This window comes from Psammomys obesus, unplaced genomic scaffold (genome assembly GCF_907164565.1).
Source record: "Psammomys obesus unplaced genomic scaffold, mPsaObe1.curated_primary_1811, whole genome shotgun sequence".
In the NCBI taxonomy this organism is placed as follows: domain Eukaryota; kingdom Metazoa; phylum Chordata; class Mammalia; order Rodentia; family Muridae; genus Psammomys; species Psammomys obesus.
This window is the reverse complement of record NW_026585689.1, coordinates 14,615,054-14,637,396: the sequence shown is the minus strand read 5'-3', so window position 1 is coordinate 14,637,396 and position 22,343 is coordinate 14,615,054.

Genomic DNA, 22,343 nt, shown 5'->3' with positions numbered 1-22,343 from the left:
TAAAGTCATTTATTTAATGGGGTTACTAAGTGTTGTTGTTACTTATAATATCCTTGCTTATATCTTTGAAATTGTGCCACAATTTCTTATATACTCTATCATTTTGACAATTGTTATAGTGTTAATATTACTGGGATAAATTATTTTATCCCATATGCTAACCCTAATGATTTGCTCATTTGTTCTGGGAATATTATACTGAAGGATTAAATTATAGCAAATAAAACACACACACACATACACACACACACACACACACACACACACACAGTTCCATGATTTTCTGTACGAAGGGGCATAAAAAAAAAAAAAAAAGGATGAATACCAAAAGGGAAAAAAAAAGAGTATGGCTATTATTGAAAGCTTCAGATCACTTGTCTTTGTCATTAATTTCTTAGTTATGCTATTTTAATTAAATTGTCCTGTTTGATGTCTACTTAGCTATCTTCCAGTGGAGATGGAGGTAAGAAGATGGATGGAAGAATGGGGATGTGAAGAGCCTGCAAAGAAGAACAGTGTTCTTAGGTGCATCCTTGCTGTGATATAATACCATAACCAAAGCAATTTGAAGAGGGAAGGGTTTATTCAGTGTATGCTTCCAAATCATTGCTCAACAGTAAAGGAAGTCAGGACTGGAACTTAAACAGGGCAGGAACCTGGAAACAGGAGCTGATTCAGAGGCCATGGAGGGATACTCTTTACTGGCTTCCTCTTCATGGTTTGCTCAGCCTTCTTTCTTATAGAAACCAGGACCATGAGCCCTGAGGTAGCACCATCCACAGTGGGCTGTGCCCTCGGTGTTCAATCACTATTTTCTCATTTCAGATGACTTTGACTTGTGTCAAGTTGACAAAAAACTATCTAGCATAAATAGCTAAAATTAAGGATGTTTGGAAAAAAAAATCCGTATTGAAATCTACCTTTTATAAAGTTTTGTGCTGATTCAAATGAGTAAGACCCTCATAGACTCAGATGTTTAGATCCTTGGTCTCCAGTTGGTGATACCATTTGGCTAGGTTTAGAAACATGTCATTGTAGGCCAGACTGATGTTTCACAGACTTTGTTGCATCTTAGTGCACTCTCTGATTCCTGTTTGAAGTGCATGATGTAAGGCCCACAGCTTCTGCTCCAGCTGTCATGTTTGCTGCTTGCTGCCTCACTTTACCATCTTGCCAGACTCTCAGCACCCTGGAAGCCACATGAATGCTTCCTTTTATAAGTCGCCTTGGCTCTGGTGTTTATGACAGCAATGGAAAAGTAACTACTTTGTGCACCCGTGTCTATGGTGTCTATGCATTTATTTAGAGCTATGCTACATATGGGCTAATGATCCTAGCAAAACTTAGAGGTTGCCAAAGAAAAAGCTGGGTGCCTTAGGATTCCTCCCTTAAGCTGTTCAAAGGTTCTTCTAAAATAACCAAAACAATATAGGTTAATGCCACAACTCTTGGTATGAAAACTTTATTGTTGAAGAAATCCCACACATTGGTCACAGGGCATGGAGACATCAAGTATGAACTGAGCAGGGAGATTAACAACTGACCTCTAGTTTTCATACTGTAAGATACTATGTAAACCTTTGGGGGCAGAAAACTGTCATTAGCAATCTTACCCATCTGTGAGTATAATGAACTACAATTTTGACCTCTATGGGCTTAGATTTTTCAAACACCTACATTATTTAGTGTTCTTAAACCCCTCTACCTCCCTTTCCATGCCCCAAAGACCTTAGGTAGGAGATTAGTAGGGAAAGAGCCTATAGACCTCATTTAGCTACTTCCTGCTGAGTAGGGTCTTTAGGTTTTTCGGGGATAAATGCGGATTCCAACAGTCCATTTAAACAGCAAAGCAAACCGCCACAGCAGCAGCAGCAAACAGCAAGCAACAGCAACAGAGGTGGCGACACTCAGCAAAAATGGCAAGACTGCCCAAATGGCATGAGTCCACAGAAGTGGAAAAACTCCAATAAGCAGAGGTTTTTTTTTGTTTGTTTGTTTGTTTTGTTTTGTTTTGTTTTCTCAGATATCACCATAATCACTTTCATAGTGGCTGTGCAAGTTTGTACTCTCACTAACCATGAAAGAGTGTCTCCTTTGTTCCACAGACTCACCAACATGAGCTGTCATTTGTGTTTTTTATCTTAGCCATTCTGACAGGTGAGGAGAACCTTGGAAGGAGAGATATAATATTGTAAGAAGACTGAGGGCAAGTGGGGGTTGGAATAGAAGGGATCAGGTGGAAAGAGGATGGAGGGAGAGAGTACTGAGAGAGATAACTGGAATTGGGGGTCAATTCGGGTAAGGTAAAAACCTAGGGCGATGGAAACTATCATGAATCTGTTAAAGTGACCCTAGATAAGCCTCCTAGTAATGTGGGATACAAAGCTTATACCACCCTATGAAGCATCTCCTATAAAAAGTCAAGCCTTCCAATAGAGGGTTTGGGACATCAACTCAGCCCCCAAACTTTCAACCTACAATTTGTCCTGCCTACAAGATGTGCTGGGGTAAATATGGTACAGAAATTCTGGGAGTGACTAACTGATGACTTGTCCACCTTGAGATCTGTGACAAAAGAGGGAGCCCACCCCTGACACTGCATGAACCAGAAATCAGAAGCCAGAGACCTAGGAAAGAACCAAACACAAATGGAAAAAGAAATTAAATACCGACAGTCAAACATTAGGCAGAGCTCAGGGAATCTGAATAGAGGGTGGAAGGATTGTATGAGGCAGAGGGCTCAAGGACACCGTAAGAAAACCCACAGAATCAACAAACCTGGACTCATATGGACTCACTGAGACTGAACTGGCAAGCACAGAGCCTGCAAGAACCTAGGTCCTCAGTATATATAATTTAATTGTGTAGCTTGGTGTTTTTGTGGGACTCACAACAGAGGAAGCAGGAGCTGTTTCTGACTCCTTTGTCAGCTTTGAGAACATTGTCCTCTTACTGGGTTGCCCAGTCCAGCTTTAATATGAGGAGAGGTGCCTAATCTTCTTGTAACTTGATATTCCATGTTTAATTGCCTGCCTTTTTCTAAAGGGAAATGGTGGAAGAGTGAATGGGGAGAAAAGAAGTGTGGTAGGGAGATGTAGAAGATGGGGATGGAGGGAGGAGAAAATGGTCATAATCAAAGAGATGAGAGAATTAAAAAAGAACATAAGCTTTTTGAATTAACTCACTAGCACATTCAATGGGTCATCAAAAGCCGCAGTTCTGTCACTGCAGTAGAGAACATGCCTGCAAAGATTTTCTTAGAATATTCTGGTAGAACAAGATGTTTCTGGTATATTTAAGAAATGAGAGGCCATCCTGAGCAAACACTCTGTCATTATAAAGATTTGATTTTCCTTAATCGCCTCTGGGACTGGCTACTTGCTAATGAGAATTTGAGCGTTTCAAATCTTGACACTTGGGCCAATACCTCTCAAGCTAACACCATTGTCTCTAAGAGTCCTTAATGACAAGAATCAGCCTTCATTGTAAATATCATTCCATATCAATGAATCAAAATTTTACTGAAAACACAAGATCCAACTTACACCCATCTCCTGGAGATTAAATGTGCATCCTTGGAGTTGAAAGGGTTGGCTGACAGAATTCAGATGCAAAGCTGCAGTGTAAACACTTGACATTCCCGAGTTTGCACAAATCCAATATATTATTTGCTTATTCATCTGTCCAACTTGAGGGTTGTAGCATCTCCAGGAATGACAAATATTAAGAAGCAATTAAAGTTTCTTACAAGTCCTAGATAAATTTAGTAGTGTATTTTCTTGTATATGCTCTGCCTTCTAGTTTATTATATTTTCCCATTTTAATTATTCTTTATTATATTTAAATCAATGAAAATGAAGAATATAACTTTGCCTCAAGCTAGTGTTGAGGCAATCTATGTTAAGGAAATATCACTTATTGTAGTATATTAAGAACTTAATATTTGACTACCAAGTTCAATGCTCTGTACTGTGTTTGGTTTATGCTTTGTTGATTAATATATTAAGTTTTAGGGGATTTCCTCCCCTGTCATGTAAGTGCTTATAAGTTTTGGTTATATGGGAATTTTTTTAATACCTCTTGTCTTTATCAACTGAACTTTGCCTTACAATCAAGTAAAACTATAACTTAAAATCATATAAAGCTATATACTCAATTTGCTATCCTCGTATGTATTATTTAAGAAAAATAATTTAGGTAAGGTTACTATGCCTTGCATGTCCCATAAAATTATCTTAACAACTTAAGGAAAATATATAGCTTTAACCTGAAATATGTACTCTTCAATAAGAATAATGTGTGGGGTTTGGAGGATGTATGTGTGTATACTATAATAGTAATACTGTGAAAGCAGCCAATAGGTTGAAAGCATCCTAAAAAAAAATCCATCAAAAATGTTGGAAGCAGCATTTATATTTAGGTTGATAATATGTTTGAGGTTTTATGTGTTATTCTGGGTCTTCAGGGTCAACAAAGTAACATCTATCTTTGCAAACTCTTTAAAAATTTCTGTAGAAAAAAATGATCACATCCTTTTCCCATACCATTGTTTCTTGTGCTACTCAATCAAGAAAGTATATAAAAGGGAATAATTCCTAATTCCAACTCCTATTCACATGAATTCAGCAGAAAAATCAGTTGGGTTAGCAAAGACATGAAGAAAATATACTGTGAAAACAAAATGGATTCCCTGCTCTGGGCCCTTACTCCCTTTAGGGTTTTACATGTTTCACTAAATTGAAATTTCATACACCAAGAATAAGTCTGATAGCTTCCTAATCCCATGCTTTTCTGATAATGTCCTTTCTGAAACAGAAAAAAAAAAAAGAGAGAAGTTAATTGCTCACACTCTGAAAAATGCTTTTCTTTGAATTCAGTGAAGCACAAAGATAAATAGTGTATTACTAAAGGGAATTTAGCTCTATTTATGACTGCTTGTAGTGTGAAATTGGTTGTTTGTGATCTCTAAAGGCTTTAGTTCTTTTCAAAACATAGCATGGTATCTCTGACTACAGAGAAACATTGGAATGCAAAACTAAATTTGAATTAAGAGATTTCTTCATTTAAACATTTTTACATGATTGCGGGGTTTTTTTTCTCCTTTTTCTATTTTTGTTTGAATGTGCTGAATTTTATTTGAAATTTTAGTTCTTAAATAACATGGTATGGAATTTTGCATTCTGTATTTTTTAGCTGAGGGGCCTGTTCTTTTATTTTCCCTCCATACTATTTATTTTGTATAGTAACCATTCAGTACTTTAAGTCAATTTATTTTGTTTTCCTAGGTGCATTTTTCAGATTTCCAACTAAGAATAAAAAGCTCTTTGAAATCAGTATTAGAGTTTCTCATAGTTTTCTAGTCTTAAGACACTTCATAACAGTTTGTAATACACAGTATAAATTAAACTGTCTTTATAGTTTTCAAAAGTACGGCCACTGAAATCTTGAACTTGCAGCTACTGTGCTTGCCTATACTGGGCCTGCACAGGAATGTACCTGTCAGCGTCAGGCCAGCATGAAAGAGCAGGGCCCTGTCTTTCCCCGTCAAATTATAGCTACTGATGCGTTTTTGAGGAGGGTAATGGTGTGTGCACTGTGGTGTAATTGTAATTTCACTCTGTCTTAAATACTTTCTGTTTCTTGCTGTCTCTTCCTGTTGCTCTTCCTCCCTTACTTTTTTCTTTTCCTTTGCATAGGTATCATTTAGGTTCATCGGTTTCATGGCTGCATACCCTGCACTTGGTCAATGGAATGTGGCTAAACTGTACTTTTAAAACAGATAGAGAAGAAATGATAGTCCTTTGACTTTCTTTTCATTAAGATGCATTAAAGGATCACATTCTTTGTGTCAACTTAATTGTATTTAATGTGAATTTTAAATGCATATATGTATTCCATCGTTTACAGGTATATAATTGCAATTATGATACTACTTTGTGAGACCCTGCTATTAAGTTTGAAGTCTGGCATTCCGAGATAGCCTCTGAGCTAGGTGTAATATAGCAGGACTGCTTTTTCGGCTGGGTTACCTCTCTGCCTGATCTGGGGAAACCCAGATTCTCTAAGGAGAGTTCCATAGCCTCGTGGAAGATTTCCTGATAAGAGACCTGTTCAGCAAGCACCTGTGGATTCCTGGAAATTCCCACCCTATGCTAATGAGATGTCTTGTTTCGGCTTTCAATCAATGACTTTTAACCATACCTTGAGTTCTTCCCCCATTCATAGGATAATTACGTATTGCTTTCTCCCTCTTGTGGTAGGACTGTACTGTTTCATGTAAATGAAATATCCCTGGCATCCCTAGCTCCATCAAATCAAACAAATTCACTCTCTCCACTACCCAAGGTTTCTAAGTCCCTATTTCATACAAAATAAAGGGAGTCAGCATCATCTGTTTCACCAAGACCATCTGAGACTTAGGTATTCTGGGGAAAGATGGGCTTTCCTCCTCCCTGAAGACTTCATCACTGATTATATTGTGCCCAAATCACGATACCCTAAAAGACCACCACCAGGAGCGGAGTCCGTTGCAAACCACATGAGGATCTTTTTATTACAAATTATAAGCTGCAGCTCGGGCTCACACCCCCCACCGCCGAAGCTGGGAGAGCCGAGAGCCCTGTGCTAAAGTTACAGTACAGAACAATTTTAAACTGTACGAATCCCCAGGATTTGACTTCTGGCCAGGAAGCCATGTGCTATTGGCTGCCTCAAGCTTCCACCATTCATGTTTGTCAGTTTGGATTGCTGCCTCCAGTGTTCTTAAGGTACTTCACCCACTAGTGTCCATCCGCAGACTCCAGCAGCTGTCTTTCCCCGGAGCAGCCATTTTGTCCTCTAGGACAGAAACAAGCTCCTACCTTTGCCTCTCTCAGTTTCAGAGCTCTGAATGAGTCTCCCTTGCCAGTTGCTCACAAAGCAGCCACAACCTGCCCAAGCAGGCTGAGGCCCTCCTTGCTCCCTAGCTCAGATTTTGGACCCTAAGCATCTTTGACCCTGCACTGTATCCTTTTCAACCAGAAATAGGTGCACACCCTCCTGCTCAGCAAAACAGTAGCTGAGTCCCAGGACAGCCTAGGCTCCCAACAGGAGACTAATTCTACTTAATTCTTATAAGCAAATAAACTGTTGTTTCCTGTCATTAATTGCTAAAGCGTTAGGATATGCTTAGTTACCAGCTGTTCTTCATTAGCTGTTTAAATACTAATGTTTTCCTTAAAAAATTAAGATAAATATATACACTTCTGTGAGTGCTATTTTGTATCTCATTCCAATATATTCGAGTACATGTATTTCCTTTCTTGAAGGTTCTTATTGAATAATGTAAATTTGTTTTATAAATAGTTATTCATTGGAGGATGTAAATGAATTTACTAAAACCAGTTATGATAAACAGGTTTTATATATATATAACAAAATTGGGTGACTATTGGAATATGGCAAATACAGTATTTTCACTTCTACACATCATGAGATCCATTGCATTTCTACCTGTGAAATTTCATAAGAGTGGTACAGAAGAAGTCATTACGATGTCAACTTTCCTTAAATTAGCAGCTGGAAAGTTCTTGAGAGATCCAACAGAAGTGTTTACAAAATAAGGAAAATAAAAAACACCCAATCAAAATTCATAATTAGGTGGCCTATCAATACTCCTGAAAAACATGTGGGTCTCTGGATAAGCAGATTTTTGGAGATAGTAAGTAGTTCTCACAAAGAACACGTACATCGAATTGTTACATTGTTAAAAGAATATACGATTTTTCACAAAGAGATTTTAAGTAATATATATAAATCATGTTTCATGTCTAAATCACAATGATTTAATTTTCTCATGTTGACTGTGGTTGCTCAACACTAAACACTCAAAATAAATCAATTATCAGTTGTAAGTAAAGCTGCTTATAAATATTGAAAGGAACAGGCTAGCTTTACAAATTTCTTGATAAATTCTATACCTCATGTTAAACTAAGTTTTCCCAGCACTTTTCCAGAAAGCAGGAGTGAATAGAGTCAAAACCCCACTCCTTTGCAAAGGAATGTGAAAGGTCTCCTCCCTGCCGTGCAGGAGTGTCCAGATCTGCAATATGAGAAAACGTTGCCTGGTAACCAGTCCAGACACCACAGCTCCACCACCCACATCAGGGCGGGACCAGATGGACTTGGCACCTGAAATGAACCAATCATTTTAAAAGACAACTACTCTATCCAATTTAGTGTCGCCAAGCTTGCAACCTCCAAGATTCCTGTGCTCCTTCTTTAAAAACTTCAGCCTTCTGTTTCTCCTGGCTGTTCCTCACAGGTTTGGGGGTGGGGGGGAAGCCACATCATGTGGTGGCTCAAATAAACCTCTTGCAAATTGCATCATTTCGTTCTCTTGAGTTCTCTTCATCTCCCTCTGAATATCAGGGTCTCCCTTTAGCCTAACAACTTAAGCTCACTTCTACTTAGTATGTTAACATTCTTAAAAAAACATCTTGTATTTAAGAACAAATACAATCTGCATTGGAAAACTCAGTAAAGTAGTTGGCCTGGATTGCTGAAGCTTCAGCCATTATTAGCCTGGTCAATTTATCTGCCCTTTCCCCACAACACACACACATAGTACATTTGGTAAATACTGATTTTATTTCTCATTTTTTTCAATAGATGTTTTAAAAGCATCAGTATTTTATGAGTTTCACATAAATAATAAAACTAACCAATTACTTAGTAAAGTGAATGACAGAAAAAATTCTCTTCCATGAACTTAAACTTTGTAGAAAACATTTCAATGTTAACTAAAATGATTCCTGTATCTTTACTAAAGAACAAAAGGAAGTAAAAGTTTATAAACACATTTTTTGGAAGTTAAGGGAGTTTGGATTATTAAAGAACTGAGGTTAATCTTGGTAAACAAGCATGCATTTTCAAGTCACTCTACATAAAAGAAAATAAAATTTAGTTGGAATTTAAAATTGAGATAGTAAAATTGAGACAAGTCCAAGGTAGTAGATAAGCTAAGAAATTTTTTTCTTCTTGAAAAATGAAAAGTAAAGTTATTAATTTTCCCTAAAGAAAACATTAAATTGAAAAAATCAGCTGGAGACAAAGAATTATTATTTTTCAATAGAGTATTATGCTGTGTGCATTCCCGTAATCTCAGATATTTGTGGATGGATATGTTTGTCTGTAGGCTGATTCAGTATCTGAACCACAAATCTAGAGTTTTAGTAAAGGTGGGATTACTGTATTTGAGAGGAAACTAGAATAATTTGAAACTGAGACAAAAGTCCAAAAACCAACTGAATTACAATACTGATCCAAAAGTAATCCTAAAGGTTCTAAATTACCTGGGACCTCTCACTGTTTTGGTGATCCTCCTCCCACAATACTTTCCGTTAATGGGGCCTCTCCACATAGTTGCCCTTTTCCTCTGTTCTATTTATTTTTGCCTTCATGTTGCTTGTACTCTACTTTTGTTTCTCCTTTTTTTTCTCTCCCTCTCTTACAATATTTCCTCTTCCTCACAGTCCCATATCTAGTTTTATAACTCCTATACACACCTATACACCCGCTATATTGATTTTTCATCATGTTGATAAACTTGTACTCATTTGGTGACTTAACAACATATACTCATCCTTTTATGGTTCTGAATATTAAAAGTCAAATGTTCTTATTATGAGGAAGCTTCAAGAGAGACTTTCAAGAGAGAGTCTTTTCAAGTGACTTCCTGAACTCTTTAGCATGTAGTCTGTCTTTTCCATCCTTTTAATATTCTTGTCACTCACCTGCCAATGGTATTTGTATTGATTTCTCTTATTGATTCTCTCTGTCTGCTTTACTATCACATATCCTCCTCTGTCCTTGACTTTTCTGCCTCCTGCTTTCCTTCAGTGGGCCCTTTCTAGTATATTTGACCCACTTAGGTATCATACACTCATAAAATTTTTAATTAAATTTGATCTATAAATTCCTATATAAGAATCTACCACATTCACAAGTATTAAGGAAGTGGAGTGTTGACATATTTTTGGCAGCAGTTTTTATATCACTCTCTTCCTCCAGGGAACTTCCTAGTAAAACTTCTCTATTATGTTTGTAAAACATAGCCAAATATTTCCTTGTAATGGGATGTGGTGGCAAACAGGTGAATTTCTGTGAGTTTAGGGTCAGCCTAGTCTACAAAGAGAGTCCAGGACATCCAAGGCTACACAGAGAAACATTCTCTCAGGAAAAAAAAAAAAAAAAAAAAAAAAAAAAAAAAAAAAAGGACTCACAAACCAGTGAAAATAACAGTCTTCTAAAGGAATAATTTCTATTTTTATTTTTGGTAAAAATTATTTTTTTGTAATTGTGTCTGTGTGTGTGTGTGTGCCTTTTAACTACAACACATAGGTAAACTTTGATTATTAATTAATTAATTAACATCCTATTGCAGCTTCCCCTTCCTTCTCTCCACCTAGTCCCTCCCTCTCACCTCTCTTTCCCAACATCCTCCTGTACTTCCTTTCTCATCAGGAAAGAGGAGGCCTGTTATGGATATCAACCCTGCTTGGAGATCAAGTTTCAGGAAGACTAGGCATTTATTTTCCTATTGTGGCTAGACAAGGCTGCCCCATTAGGGAAAAGAGATCTAGAGGCAGGCAACAGAGTCAGACACAGCCCCTGCTCCTGCTGTTAGTAGTCCTACATAAAGGCAGAGTTGCACAACTGTTACATATATGCAGAGGGTCTAGTTCCTTGCTATCCATAGTCTCTGCTTGGTGGTTCAGTTTCCGTGCATGCTTTAGACACAGTTTAGTTTATTCAGTAGCTTTTCTTGTGGTATCCTTGATTCCTCTGGCTCCAATCATCCTATGTACTCAATTATAAGTGATTATTAGCCATAAAATACAGGACAACCATGCCATAGTCCACAGACACAAAGAAGCTTGTGACAAGGAAGGCATGAGGGGATACTTGAATCTTACTAAGAAGGGGAAATAGACTAGACATGGAGGAATGACTGGATGGAGGGAACCCAGGAGGGAAGAGGCTAGGTAAGGGAGGAGGAAGAATCAAGTGGAGGAAAGAACTAGGGAGAGAATACTGAAAAAGAAAACTGGACTCACAGGGGACATCTCAGGATCATGCTAGCAACCTGGGAAAATGGACACTTCCAGGAATCTATTCTGGTGACCATAACTAAGATTCCTAGCAATGGGGACATGGGACCTGAAACGGCCATAATTGATGAACTTTTACTTACAGAAAAAAAGAGAAAATCTTGTTGCATACAAATATCCACTTAGTATATCTGCCTTTGTTTTCCTAACTATCCTCTATCACCATCTTTTTTATATTTTACTTTAATAAGAACTAATTTTCCTGACAGTCTTTGCAGACGAGATCAAAGCAAGAAGGGATCATTTATTAAGCATTTTAAGTCAACAAAACTTATGCAGTCAGAAATTATACTTTAAAATTTTTAAATCAGTGGTAGAGTGCTTTTCACTATTTTTGATTCCCAGGGTTTGATCCTTAGAAACACACACACACACACACACACACACACACACACACACACCCTCACAAACCTTAATGACATAAAATAAGGATTACAAAAATATGAACTTGTAGTATTCTTTAAAACTCATTTTAAATATTTTTAAATAAGTAATTTTACCATAATATTATCTCTTGATTTGTGATTAATCTGACTTTTCTTTTGGCAAGTAAATAAAGAACTTAATGCTATTAAAGTGGATGGAGAATCAATTGTTATACAGTTATTAGAAAAACAAAAATAAATCAGTTGGAGGTAAATGTCAAGTCCTAAGGAAACAAAAATATGTCATGGTTGATCTAATTGCACTATGAGTTTTTGTCTGCGGAATCATAAATTAATGGCAAAAACATCAAATGAGATTAAAGTAGATAGAAAAAATGCTTAGTATATGAGAGTAAGATTTTTTGTTAATTAACAGAGGAAATAAGGCCAACAATCAGAGTATACATTCAAACATAATGGTATCTATTTACATTAACCTCGCCTTTCCTGCTTTACTGTGATGGCTTCAATAATGATATTATCAGTTTTGGTCCAGTCCCTCTATTTTGTAAGTAAAATTCACAAAATAAAGAGCAGGGGTCTTAGCATTTATTTTACATTTTCAAACTGTTATGGCAAAACAAAAAATTTATCATACTGTCATCCTTTTGCTTCTTGTATTTTCTGGTTTTCATTCAGTGGTTACTGGGACTACATAGAAACAAACATAAACTGTTAAAAATCATAAAGAGATGAAGCAGGGGGACAACCGGTATTCTCTGCGAGAGGTTTATTAGGGGGCTGTGGGGGAAGTGGGTAGCAGGGCATGGTGGGGAAAGAGAGGGGGGAAAGGAAGGGGAAAGGAGGGGCGCCCCAAGAAAGAGAGAGAGAGAGAAGAGTGTAAGAGTAAGAGTAAGAGTAAGAGTAAGAGTAAGAGTAAGAGAGAGAGAGTAAGAGAGAGACCACGTGTCGGATCGGCCCTTTTAAGGGGGGCACAGTAACTGCGCCTTCCAGGTGTGACCACCTGGCAGGCGACATATGTTGACGTCATAGGTTGCTGGGCAACCCAGAAGCAGGTTGTGTTCCAAAATACTAACATAAACATACACATAAACAAATACACAGATTAATTTTCGGATTATAATTTCTACGTATTTAACGTTTTCTTTTTTGCTAGAGCCAATGTGCTAATTCAGCTCTGCTTCTTCTTTGGGGGTGTCCAGGCATCTTTGTGTACCTAGCTGGGAGGAATGAAGCTTAACTAGGAGAGTTGGCAGTATATCCATCCAGCCATTATTGAGGGAAAAACAGCCTTCTCCCAGATGGTTCTCACCTAAGCAGCTCTCCTTTTGGGGGGTGAATAAGGACTATATACACCTTGGAGAAGTGGGCAGGGGTTTTGGCGGTGAGATGCTGGGAATGCTTCATTTTCATGTAAAGGAATTTCAGGTGCTATCTAGACAAGTCCTTATAAGGAAATAAGTTTTATTCTGCAACCTACTGTGACTAATTTAAGAGTGGCAGAGGTGGGTATTTCAAGACTACACACAAACACACACACACACACACACACACACACACACACACACACATATACATACACAAAATCTTGACTCAATGAAATCTCAGAATAATCGAGGCATAACTAACATTCATCCCCTGCTTAATTTCTTTTTCGTTTTAATTTTTTTACATTAATTACATTTTATTCTCTTTGTATCCCAGCTGTAGCCCCCTCTCTCATTCCCTCCCAATCAAACCCTCCTTCCTTCATCTCCTCACATGCCCCCTGCAAGCCCACTGATGGGGGGTGTCAACCTCCCCTTCCATCCTACCCTAGCTCATCAGGTCTCATCAGGACTGGCTGCAATGCCCTCCTCTGTGGCCTGGCAAGGCTGATCCTCCCTCAGGTGGGGAGGGGAGGGTGGTGGTCAAAGAGTTCATGTCAGAGACAGTCCCTCTTCCTCTTACTAGGGAACCCACTTGAATACTGATTTGCCATGGGCTACATCTGAGCAGGGGTTCTAGGTTATATCCATGAATGTACCTTGGTTGGACTACCAGTCTCAGAAATACTCCTGAGCCCAGATATTTTGGTTCTGTCACTCTCCTTGTGGAGGTCCTGTACTCTCCAGGTCTTTCTATCCCCCCTTCTTTCATATAATTCTCTGCACTCTGCCCAAAGTTTGGTTATGAGTCTCAGCATCTGCTTTGATACACTGCTAGGTAGTCTTTCAGAGGCCCTCTGTAGTAGACATACATGGTAAATACTCATTTATAAGTGGATACTAGACTTATAAGATAGAATAAACATACTAAAATCTATACACCTACAGAAGCTAAACAAGGTAAGAGGATCCAAGGTAAGAGGATCAATCCTCACATAGAAAGACAAAGGGAATGGATATTGGAAGAAGGAGAAATCAAGAAACAGGACAAGAGCCTACCCCTGCTTAATTTCATTCTATCTATCTATCTATCTATCTATCTATCTATCTATCTATCTATCTATCTATCTACCTACCTATCTATCATCTATCTGTGTATGTATATACTTCTGTGTGTGAGCCACATGCATTTGTGTGTTCTCTTACATATGTGTGTGGTCATCGTATAATTCTGTGTGTCTGTGTATGTGTGCTCATGTATCAAAAATAGCATGTGTGTATGTGTGTGTTCACATATATCATAGTGCATTTGTGGGTATCTGACAACTGAAAGTACTGGGTTCTGGTTTTACAGTCTGTCTTTCTGGGATAAAACTCAGGTTGACAGGCTTGTTTCCAAGACCTGTTACCTACAGAGACATACTGATGTCTGGCTCGTAAATTTTATAGGAACAATTAGCCTTTCTTACAAAAAGTGCCTCTTGTGAATAAAGCTGCTATGGACATAGTTGAGCAAAAGTCCTAGTTGTATAGTTGAGCATTTTTCAGATATATGCCCAGGAGTGGTATACAGCTGGACCTTGAGGTAGCGCTATTCCTAATTTTCTGAGACAGTGCCAGATTGGTTTCCGAAGTCTTTGTACAAATTGACATTCCCACTAGCGATGGAGTAAGATTTCCCTTTCTCCACATCCTCTTCAGCATGTGTTGTCACATGAGTTTTTGATCTTAGCCATTCTGATGGGTATAAAGTGAAATTTCAGGATCATTTCGATGTGTTTTCCTGATGACTAAGGACTTTGAGCATTTCTTTGTTTCTCTGCCATTTGATATACCTCTGTTTATCTCTGTACCCCATTTTGTAACTGAATCACTTGGTTTGTTGATGTTTAACTTCTTGAGTTCTTTAAATATTCTGGATATTAGCCCTTTGTCAGATAGAGGGTTAGTGAAGATCCTTTCCTAGTCTGTAGGCTGTCATTTTGTTCTGATGACAGTGTTCTTTGCTTTACAAAGGCTTTTCAGTTTCATGAGGTCCCATTTATTGCTGGTCTTAGAGCCTGTGCTATTGATGTTCTGTTCAGGAAGTTGTCTCCTCTGCCAATGAGTTAAAGGCTCTTTTCCACAGATTTAGTGTCTGGTTTTATGTTGCGGGCCTGCAGAGACCAATGCACCATCCATTTATCATGCAGGGAGAGAACCTGGACCCCTTGTTCAGATGTAGACCATAGGCAGCTCAGTTTCTTTGTGGGTTCCCTAGTAAGGGAAGCAGCGGTTGTTTCTGATATGGACTCAGCGTCTGGTTCTTTGATCACCACCTCCTTGGGGTTGAGGGTGCAGACTTACCACATCACAAAGGAAGAGGATGAAGCCAGTTCTGATGAGTCCTGATAGGCTAGGGTCAGATAGTAGGGGAGGAGTACCTCCCCTATCAGTGGACTAGGGGAGAGACACAGGGGAAGAAGAGGGAGGGAGGGAGGACTAGAAGGAGATGAGTGAGTGGTCTACAGCCTGGATAAAAAGAGAATAAATTGTAATAAATAATAAATCAATTACAGAATGAAAGAAAAAAATGTCTCATTCTTTTCTTGAGCTAGCAACAAAAAGGCATGTCTCTGTTGCTTCAGTATGCTCAAATAGCTGGGAAGATTAAAAAAAAAATCTGAAAACTAAGTCCATGAAATTATGAAGTGTTCAGCTTAACTTCAGAGCATGCTCTTAGCTCAAATGTTGTCATAGTAAATGGATCCAACAACCATGACAGTATTTCAGTCAGTGCTGTTATATGAGAACTATATAACTCTTTTCATTCTTTTTTTTTTTTGACAAGAGAACACTGTGAGCCATGTCAAGTGTTAGAATCCTTGCAAGCAGACTACAATGCCAGTAATGAACACATAGAAAATACACATATTCCAACTATGTTCTCATTTGAATACATGCACTGAGAAGTCTTCAGTTCTAATTTTTGGGTTTTGCACACATATTGAAGTTAGCATTATCAAAGAAACAAATGTGTCACAAAAGTGTCCTCTTAAAACTAAAATTGCCATCAGCCCTATTCTGTCTCATTCTGGAACATACCTGTGATACAGTTTATCTTAGTTAGACTTCCTCAGGTGATAGTTATAAGTAGTTGAATACTTCATCTTTCTAAATGCCTGAAACTTCTTTATAGGATACAAACTAGGTTGAACTACAATACATTCGCATAATTGTTGCCTGAACTGAATTACTAATAACATTGTAAAATATATGTACTTCTCAGATTCGAGCTGCTTGCTTTGTTTATTTGTGCTAATACACATTTTCTTATACCATGTTGAAAAGAACTAAAAATAACTTAAGGATTCTGTGAAATCTAATTCCTCTTAAAACTGAATAAAGAGTATTTAGTTTTGCACAGCAAAGATGGGTTAGTTAGACATATTTTAGTTTCATTTACACTGGTAAAAATGTAATGTGTGAAAAAAAGAAAATTGGTATGATAGATGACAAGACTATAAGAATTAGATATAGTATTATGTGTGTTGTGTGTTCATCTTATTCATATTGATACTTAAAGTTGAGAAAAGTCATTTTAAATCTATACTGAAGTCTAAGATCAAATGCAGAAAAATCATAAGCACTTACCATCATTGCCAAAACTTTTTATTTCTTATTAAAACATCTGAACAAATTTTATCAAAAATTTGAACTGTGTTATCATGGTACCTGTAATTTTTGTTTTTAATTTCCTGACAGGAAGCTCATAACCCCTTTCTATTCATGGTCATACAGTGTCCATTATTTTAAATGCCAGACTAAGTTTCAATGAACCACAACAAAACAAAATGGCATTAGTATGAATTTTGACCCTGAGGAAATGCCCTTAAAATGTGAGCAGAGGAGCAACCTCTCATTAGTCTAATGAGCACTGCCATACTTTGTCTCAGTTGACTCCTTTCATAATTAACTCTTGCCCAGCATAATCTCTTTTCCTGAACTACCTTTTAATAATTCCAGGCAGTTATTCATCTTAACTCCTTTGTCTCTGATAATTATTGTGCACCCCAGAGCTCATCCAGTGAAGCAGGGGAGCATTTTCACAGATTACTAATTTCAGTCAAAGCGTATGAGAAATAATAACTTTGATTTTTTTTTATACTTCATGAAGCAACAAAAACATTTTTTAATGTTTCGGTCCTCATATTTACCTTTAATGTATGGGAAAAGTGTGTTTCTTGGTCTATCTCTCCTAAAAGATTCAGGAGTATAGACGTAGAAATTTCACTAAATTAACAAGAGACTGTATTCTCTCACATATAATTCTGGTTATAAGTCTTATAACACATTTCATTTCATCATGCCTAAATCCAATGTTTAACACTGAGTGTTGAAAAGGTCAAATTTTCATATAATGCAAATGTTTTTCAAGAGGATGCAATTTCTTGGCACGAATTTTTTTCAAAAATTTTTGACTCTTAGATACAATGATAGTTTCCTTAGGCTTTTCCAGTTTGATCAAAGATTAGAAATAATGCCATCTGCACTGTTTTTTTCATGTGAACTGACTATACATCTATACATAGTCTTGAATGTCAGGTGCTTTGAATAGAGGAGGAAATAGGTAAGACCAAGCTCAGTAACCATAAGGAGAGTGAGAGTTTTGATGTTAAAGGAAAAGAAAATGAGTTCAGTTAGAAACTAGGATCAAAAATTAAACAGTTGTCAGCTGATGCTTCACCATCAGAAGCGGTTGTTTTCCTTAAGTGATTACAAAAAATAATGACTTATATTGCTCAATTCTAACAGTTTATTTGGAATACATTTCTATATGTAGAAAAAATCCGAGCACAAAATGAACTGGGAGCCATGGAGGAACACTGCTGACTGGATCATTTTCTAGCTGACTTACTGGCTCATCTTTCTCCACTAGTTTTCTTACATTAGCCTGCTGGAGACTAGCTCCAGCTGCAAAGGTTCAGGTCCTGTGACAAGAAAGGGAAGTCTCCACAATGTGAAGACACTCACCACCTGTTGATTTCAAGCAAGTGCAGCGAACAGCTTTAGCCACCATTTTTTTATATAATCACACGCCCGCTCACCCGTGCAGTGACATCACTGGTTCTTCTATTTAAAGAAATCATAACATCAGCACTGAATAAACCTCATTACAAAAAGCCCTCAATAGTTTCCCTCCCCCACCTTCTGCTGGGTCAATCACCCCCACCCAACCTCATTTTGCACTACAAAGCACAATTTCAGCAAGCCAAAAATAAATGTCTAGCCAGGCATATCCTGTGGACATGAGCACATGCCCAGCTGGCAGCAGATAAGCTTACACAGTTATGCAAGGTGAGAGACAGATTAACTATTTGTGGGTGCAAGTCATTCATCAAAGAGCACCCCTCTGTCATAATACTTCTTAAATTGCAGGCAGTGACCTGCTCATTGTACCAAGCAACCTTTCCTGATATGCACCTATCAATTTCTGCTCACCATTTTTTTTAAGTCTCTGTTAATCAGACAAGACATCCTCAGAACAGTGTCGCAAGCAGGACCCATTGTTCTCCAAACTGCTACAGGCTTACTCGGCTTGACTGTAGCTTTTTCTCGAAGGACATGCTTAGGTGTCCCAAAATGCCCAGGATTCATGGTCACATCTGGAGGACTAATAGAGGCAGAGAGAGGAGAGGAGGATTTTACCCCTCAAAAGTTTTGAGAGAAACAGAATCATCCACAGGGCTTTCAGCCTGTGCCACCCTGGCATTGCCCGTGACCAAGAAAGTGAAACTAAGTATTGCCATGAATCTAAGCAGCATAGTGAAACCCTGAAGAGAGTTTGTGCACATGCAATCTAGACAAAAAGCATAAAGGCCACCAAAATTCACTACAGGTTCTTGCCAAATGGGAAGAGATTTCTATGGACCTTGCTGCAATAGAGTCCTATCTGTAAAGCGCTCTTATGCTGTTCACTCCAGATGTTGTATGGCCACAAGATGTAAGCCTATCTGTCTAAGGAGATTGCCACCCACAGTGGGACCTCTCACATCAACATTCAATAAATGCAATGTCTTAAAGACATGACCAAAGACCAAATTGCCTTAACTGAGACCTCTTAATTGAGACCCTTCCTTGAGACACCCTTCTATGACTGACTGGCCTTTGGGTTGTTGACAGATGAAGCGAACAAGCTCTGCTTCCTGTAGTAAAAACCAAATTATTTTGGAATGAGCTATTCTGATAAATGGCTGACCAGTTTGGCAAAGCTACATTGATCTTTGAAGTTTCTGGATAGATTAGGAGTTTTGAGGAGACCTTAGGCACAAAGCAACATATGTTGCTAAAAGAATGCTATTGTATTGCAGAAAGGAAATTAGCTCTAGAATGGTGACTCTGGGAAAAGATGTTGAATGGGTACATTTAACTAATGATTCAATAGGGTGTTGCATGTACAAAAAGGAAAACAACAAGAATAACTCAAGAGCATCATTGTAAAAATTGTCAGTTAAAGTTGATGACTTGTTCTATTATATAAGCATTCTGCTTGAAATTCTCGTAAGAACAGAGAAAAGCGGGCAACTTAAAGGTAAGATTATTTAAATAAAAATTATGGGGAAAACAGCTTTAGACAACCAGTAAATGTAATCTATTTCATGATTCTGTATTCTAATATTATTGGAATGAGTATATCATCTAATAAATGATGCCCAGATTCAAGATATGAATCCAGTGTTGGTATATTTTAATGTAAATTTCATATAATGACTAGTATAACTGAATATGGTAGAAAACTTTTAGCCTATTTTTTATAGAAATATTATAATTGTACATTCTAGCTTCACTTCCACATGATTTTTTAAAACAGAATGCCATTTGACAAATGTGTTACTCTTCTTATCTTCTGTTGGCTTTTGTATTTTTCTAAGAAATTAGCACTCATATTTAGCTTATTACATTTTTCTCTTTTTTTTTTTACACATACCAATAAACCACAACTATGCAGACTCACAAAAATGTGAAGGAAGAATTCCTCTATCTCTCCCTCTCTCCTCTCTGTCACACACACACACACACACACACACACACAGACACAGACACACACACACACACACACACACACTGAATGCTGCTAAATTTAAAAATAGTAAGACTCAATTTCAATATTAGGTGTTAATGCCTTTACATAAAAAAGGGGGGGAGAGATTACAGACCCAAGTCAGAGAAAGTAAGACATAGCTAACAGTAACCAAGTCCCATAGGGAAAAAGAGATATAAATTGCCATGACTATATGTCAAAATGACAGGTATGACAGGCACCCCTCAGCGATGGAGATATTTACCGTGATGCATTACAGCTATAGGCAACATGGTGAAACAGGCTGACTTTGTTTTCCATGGCCTCTCACCTTCCTTGCAGCATCCCTGGATCATACCTGAAGCACTTGATGTCCCTACACTGACCCCTGATATGCATGGTTCGCTTTAACAGGGGTCTGTCCTAGTCAGCATCTCTCCATCAGCACCTCACTGCTGAAAGACTCCAGGAAATCTACTCAGCCCTCATTACATTCATAAGGCTCTGACATCTCGGGAGCAACTAACTCAGGAAAGACAAGCATTGTTTCAGTGGGCAGATGAATACACAACCCAAATCTCATACCTGGAGTTTGCTTTACATACAAGATAAATAACTCAGTTATATTTGCATGGCAAATCTGGAGGTGAAATAATTGGTTTAAAAAGGTTAATTGAAACAGGAAATGGGATCATGGGGTCACAGTGCCACTCTAGCAGTGGAGATTATTTGTACAATGCTGAATCTGTACGAATAAAAAAAAAATATGTCAACAAGGTGTTTGATAAGTATACAAACAAGTATAAATGACAAAAATATTTATTGACATTTTGTTTTGAGTGACTGATTCTTAACTTCCTGACAAAGGTGTTTTATTAGCTGTGTATTTTGAAGCGTGGTAAGATAAGAAGTAACAGAAGAAAAGAGGTCAAACTTTTCTCTATAGAAATAACGCGAGACTTTACAAGGATTTTTTATATAAAGCTATATTCGTTCTATTCAAATGGATCATATTAATAAAATTATTATTTTAAACCAAAACTATATGTTTAATGCACGCACTTACTAGTCATAAAATTCTAATGTTACTTTCTTATCCAAATGGTTATAAAAAATAAACCAGCACTGAGGTACAAACACATAATTGAAATAATAAAATAAAATTGCACGTCAATGCTTTACAAAGTAGCATATAATGCTACGCTATGAAAAACTATAAATACAATCATAACACATATTAAAATATAATTTAATCACCCTCTTAAAATGCACTCTACCTATAATACAATACAATTTTTAAAAGATTTATTTATTTATCATTTATAGAGCATTCTGCTTGCATGAGTACCTGTGCACCAGATCTCACTACAGATGGTTATGAGCCACCATGTGGTTGCTGGGACTTGAACTCAGGACCTTTAGAAAAAACAGCCAATGTTCTTGACCTCTGAGCCATCTCTCCAGCCCTGAATACAGTCTTGAAGAAAGCAAATAAAACACACACAAAAAAATAGATGTCAATTAACTACAGTAAAATAAATTAACTATAAATACATTTGATAAGGTATATTAAAAACAACATATGTGCTTATGATGTATACATATATTTATGTAATTTTAATTTTCAAATGTGTTATATTTAAATTAATTTGCCAAATGATTAATTTCTATTCTTTATTATTTCAGAGACTCAGAAGATTATGAAGCCATAGTATGTACCTAATTTTTTTTTGACATTCTTTAGAGCTAACTTATTATTGTGAAATGTAAACTGTTTCATCAGTCATGAAATTATTTAGGTAAACTTCACTGATCTATTCATAATAAGTATAAAAGCTTTAGATTTTATTCAAATGGATATAAAATATATTATTATTTTAAATGAGAAAAATAAATAGGTAAAATACAATTGTAAAATATATATATTTAGAATAAAATTTTAATAAATATGCTCACTTCGAAATTTTTAAATATCTATTTACTGTTCCTAAAGAACAAAAGACTGCTACAATTATAAAACTAAACATCATTATCATCCATATTTAAAGGACAAATTATTTCTCATGGATTTATGGAGAAGAAAAACTTTTGTACCTTATGTTTAGATATGATTGCTATGTGACCAAAATAAACATACATTTTTTCCTTGAAATATCTTTAAAATGATACATTCTTACAAGTAATCTGAAAACATTTGCCCTCCCAATTAATTTCTAGCATGTTACCCTTCTTAAAATTGTTCATTATAGTCTCTGAGCAGCACACTTCTCAGACTTTAGTCACAAGTGAGAAAAAGTACATAGGTCTCTGTGTGCACATCCATAACCTCTTTACACACACACACACACACACACACACACACACACACACACACACACAC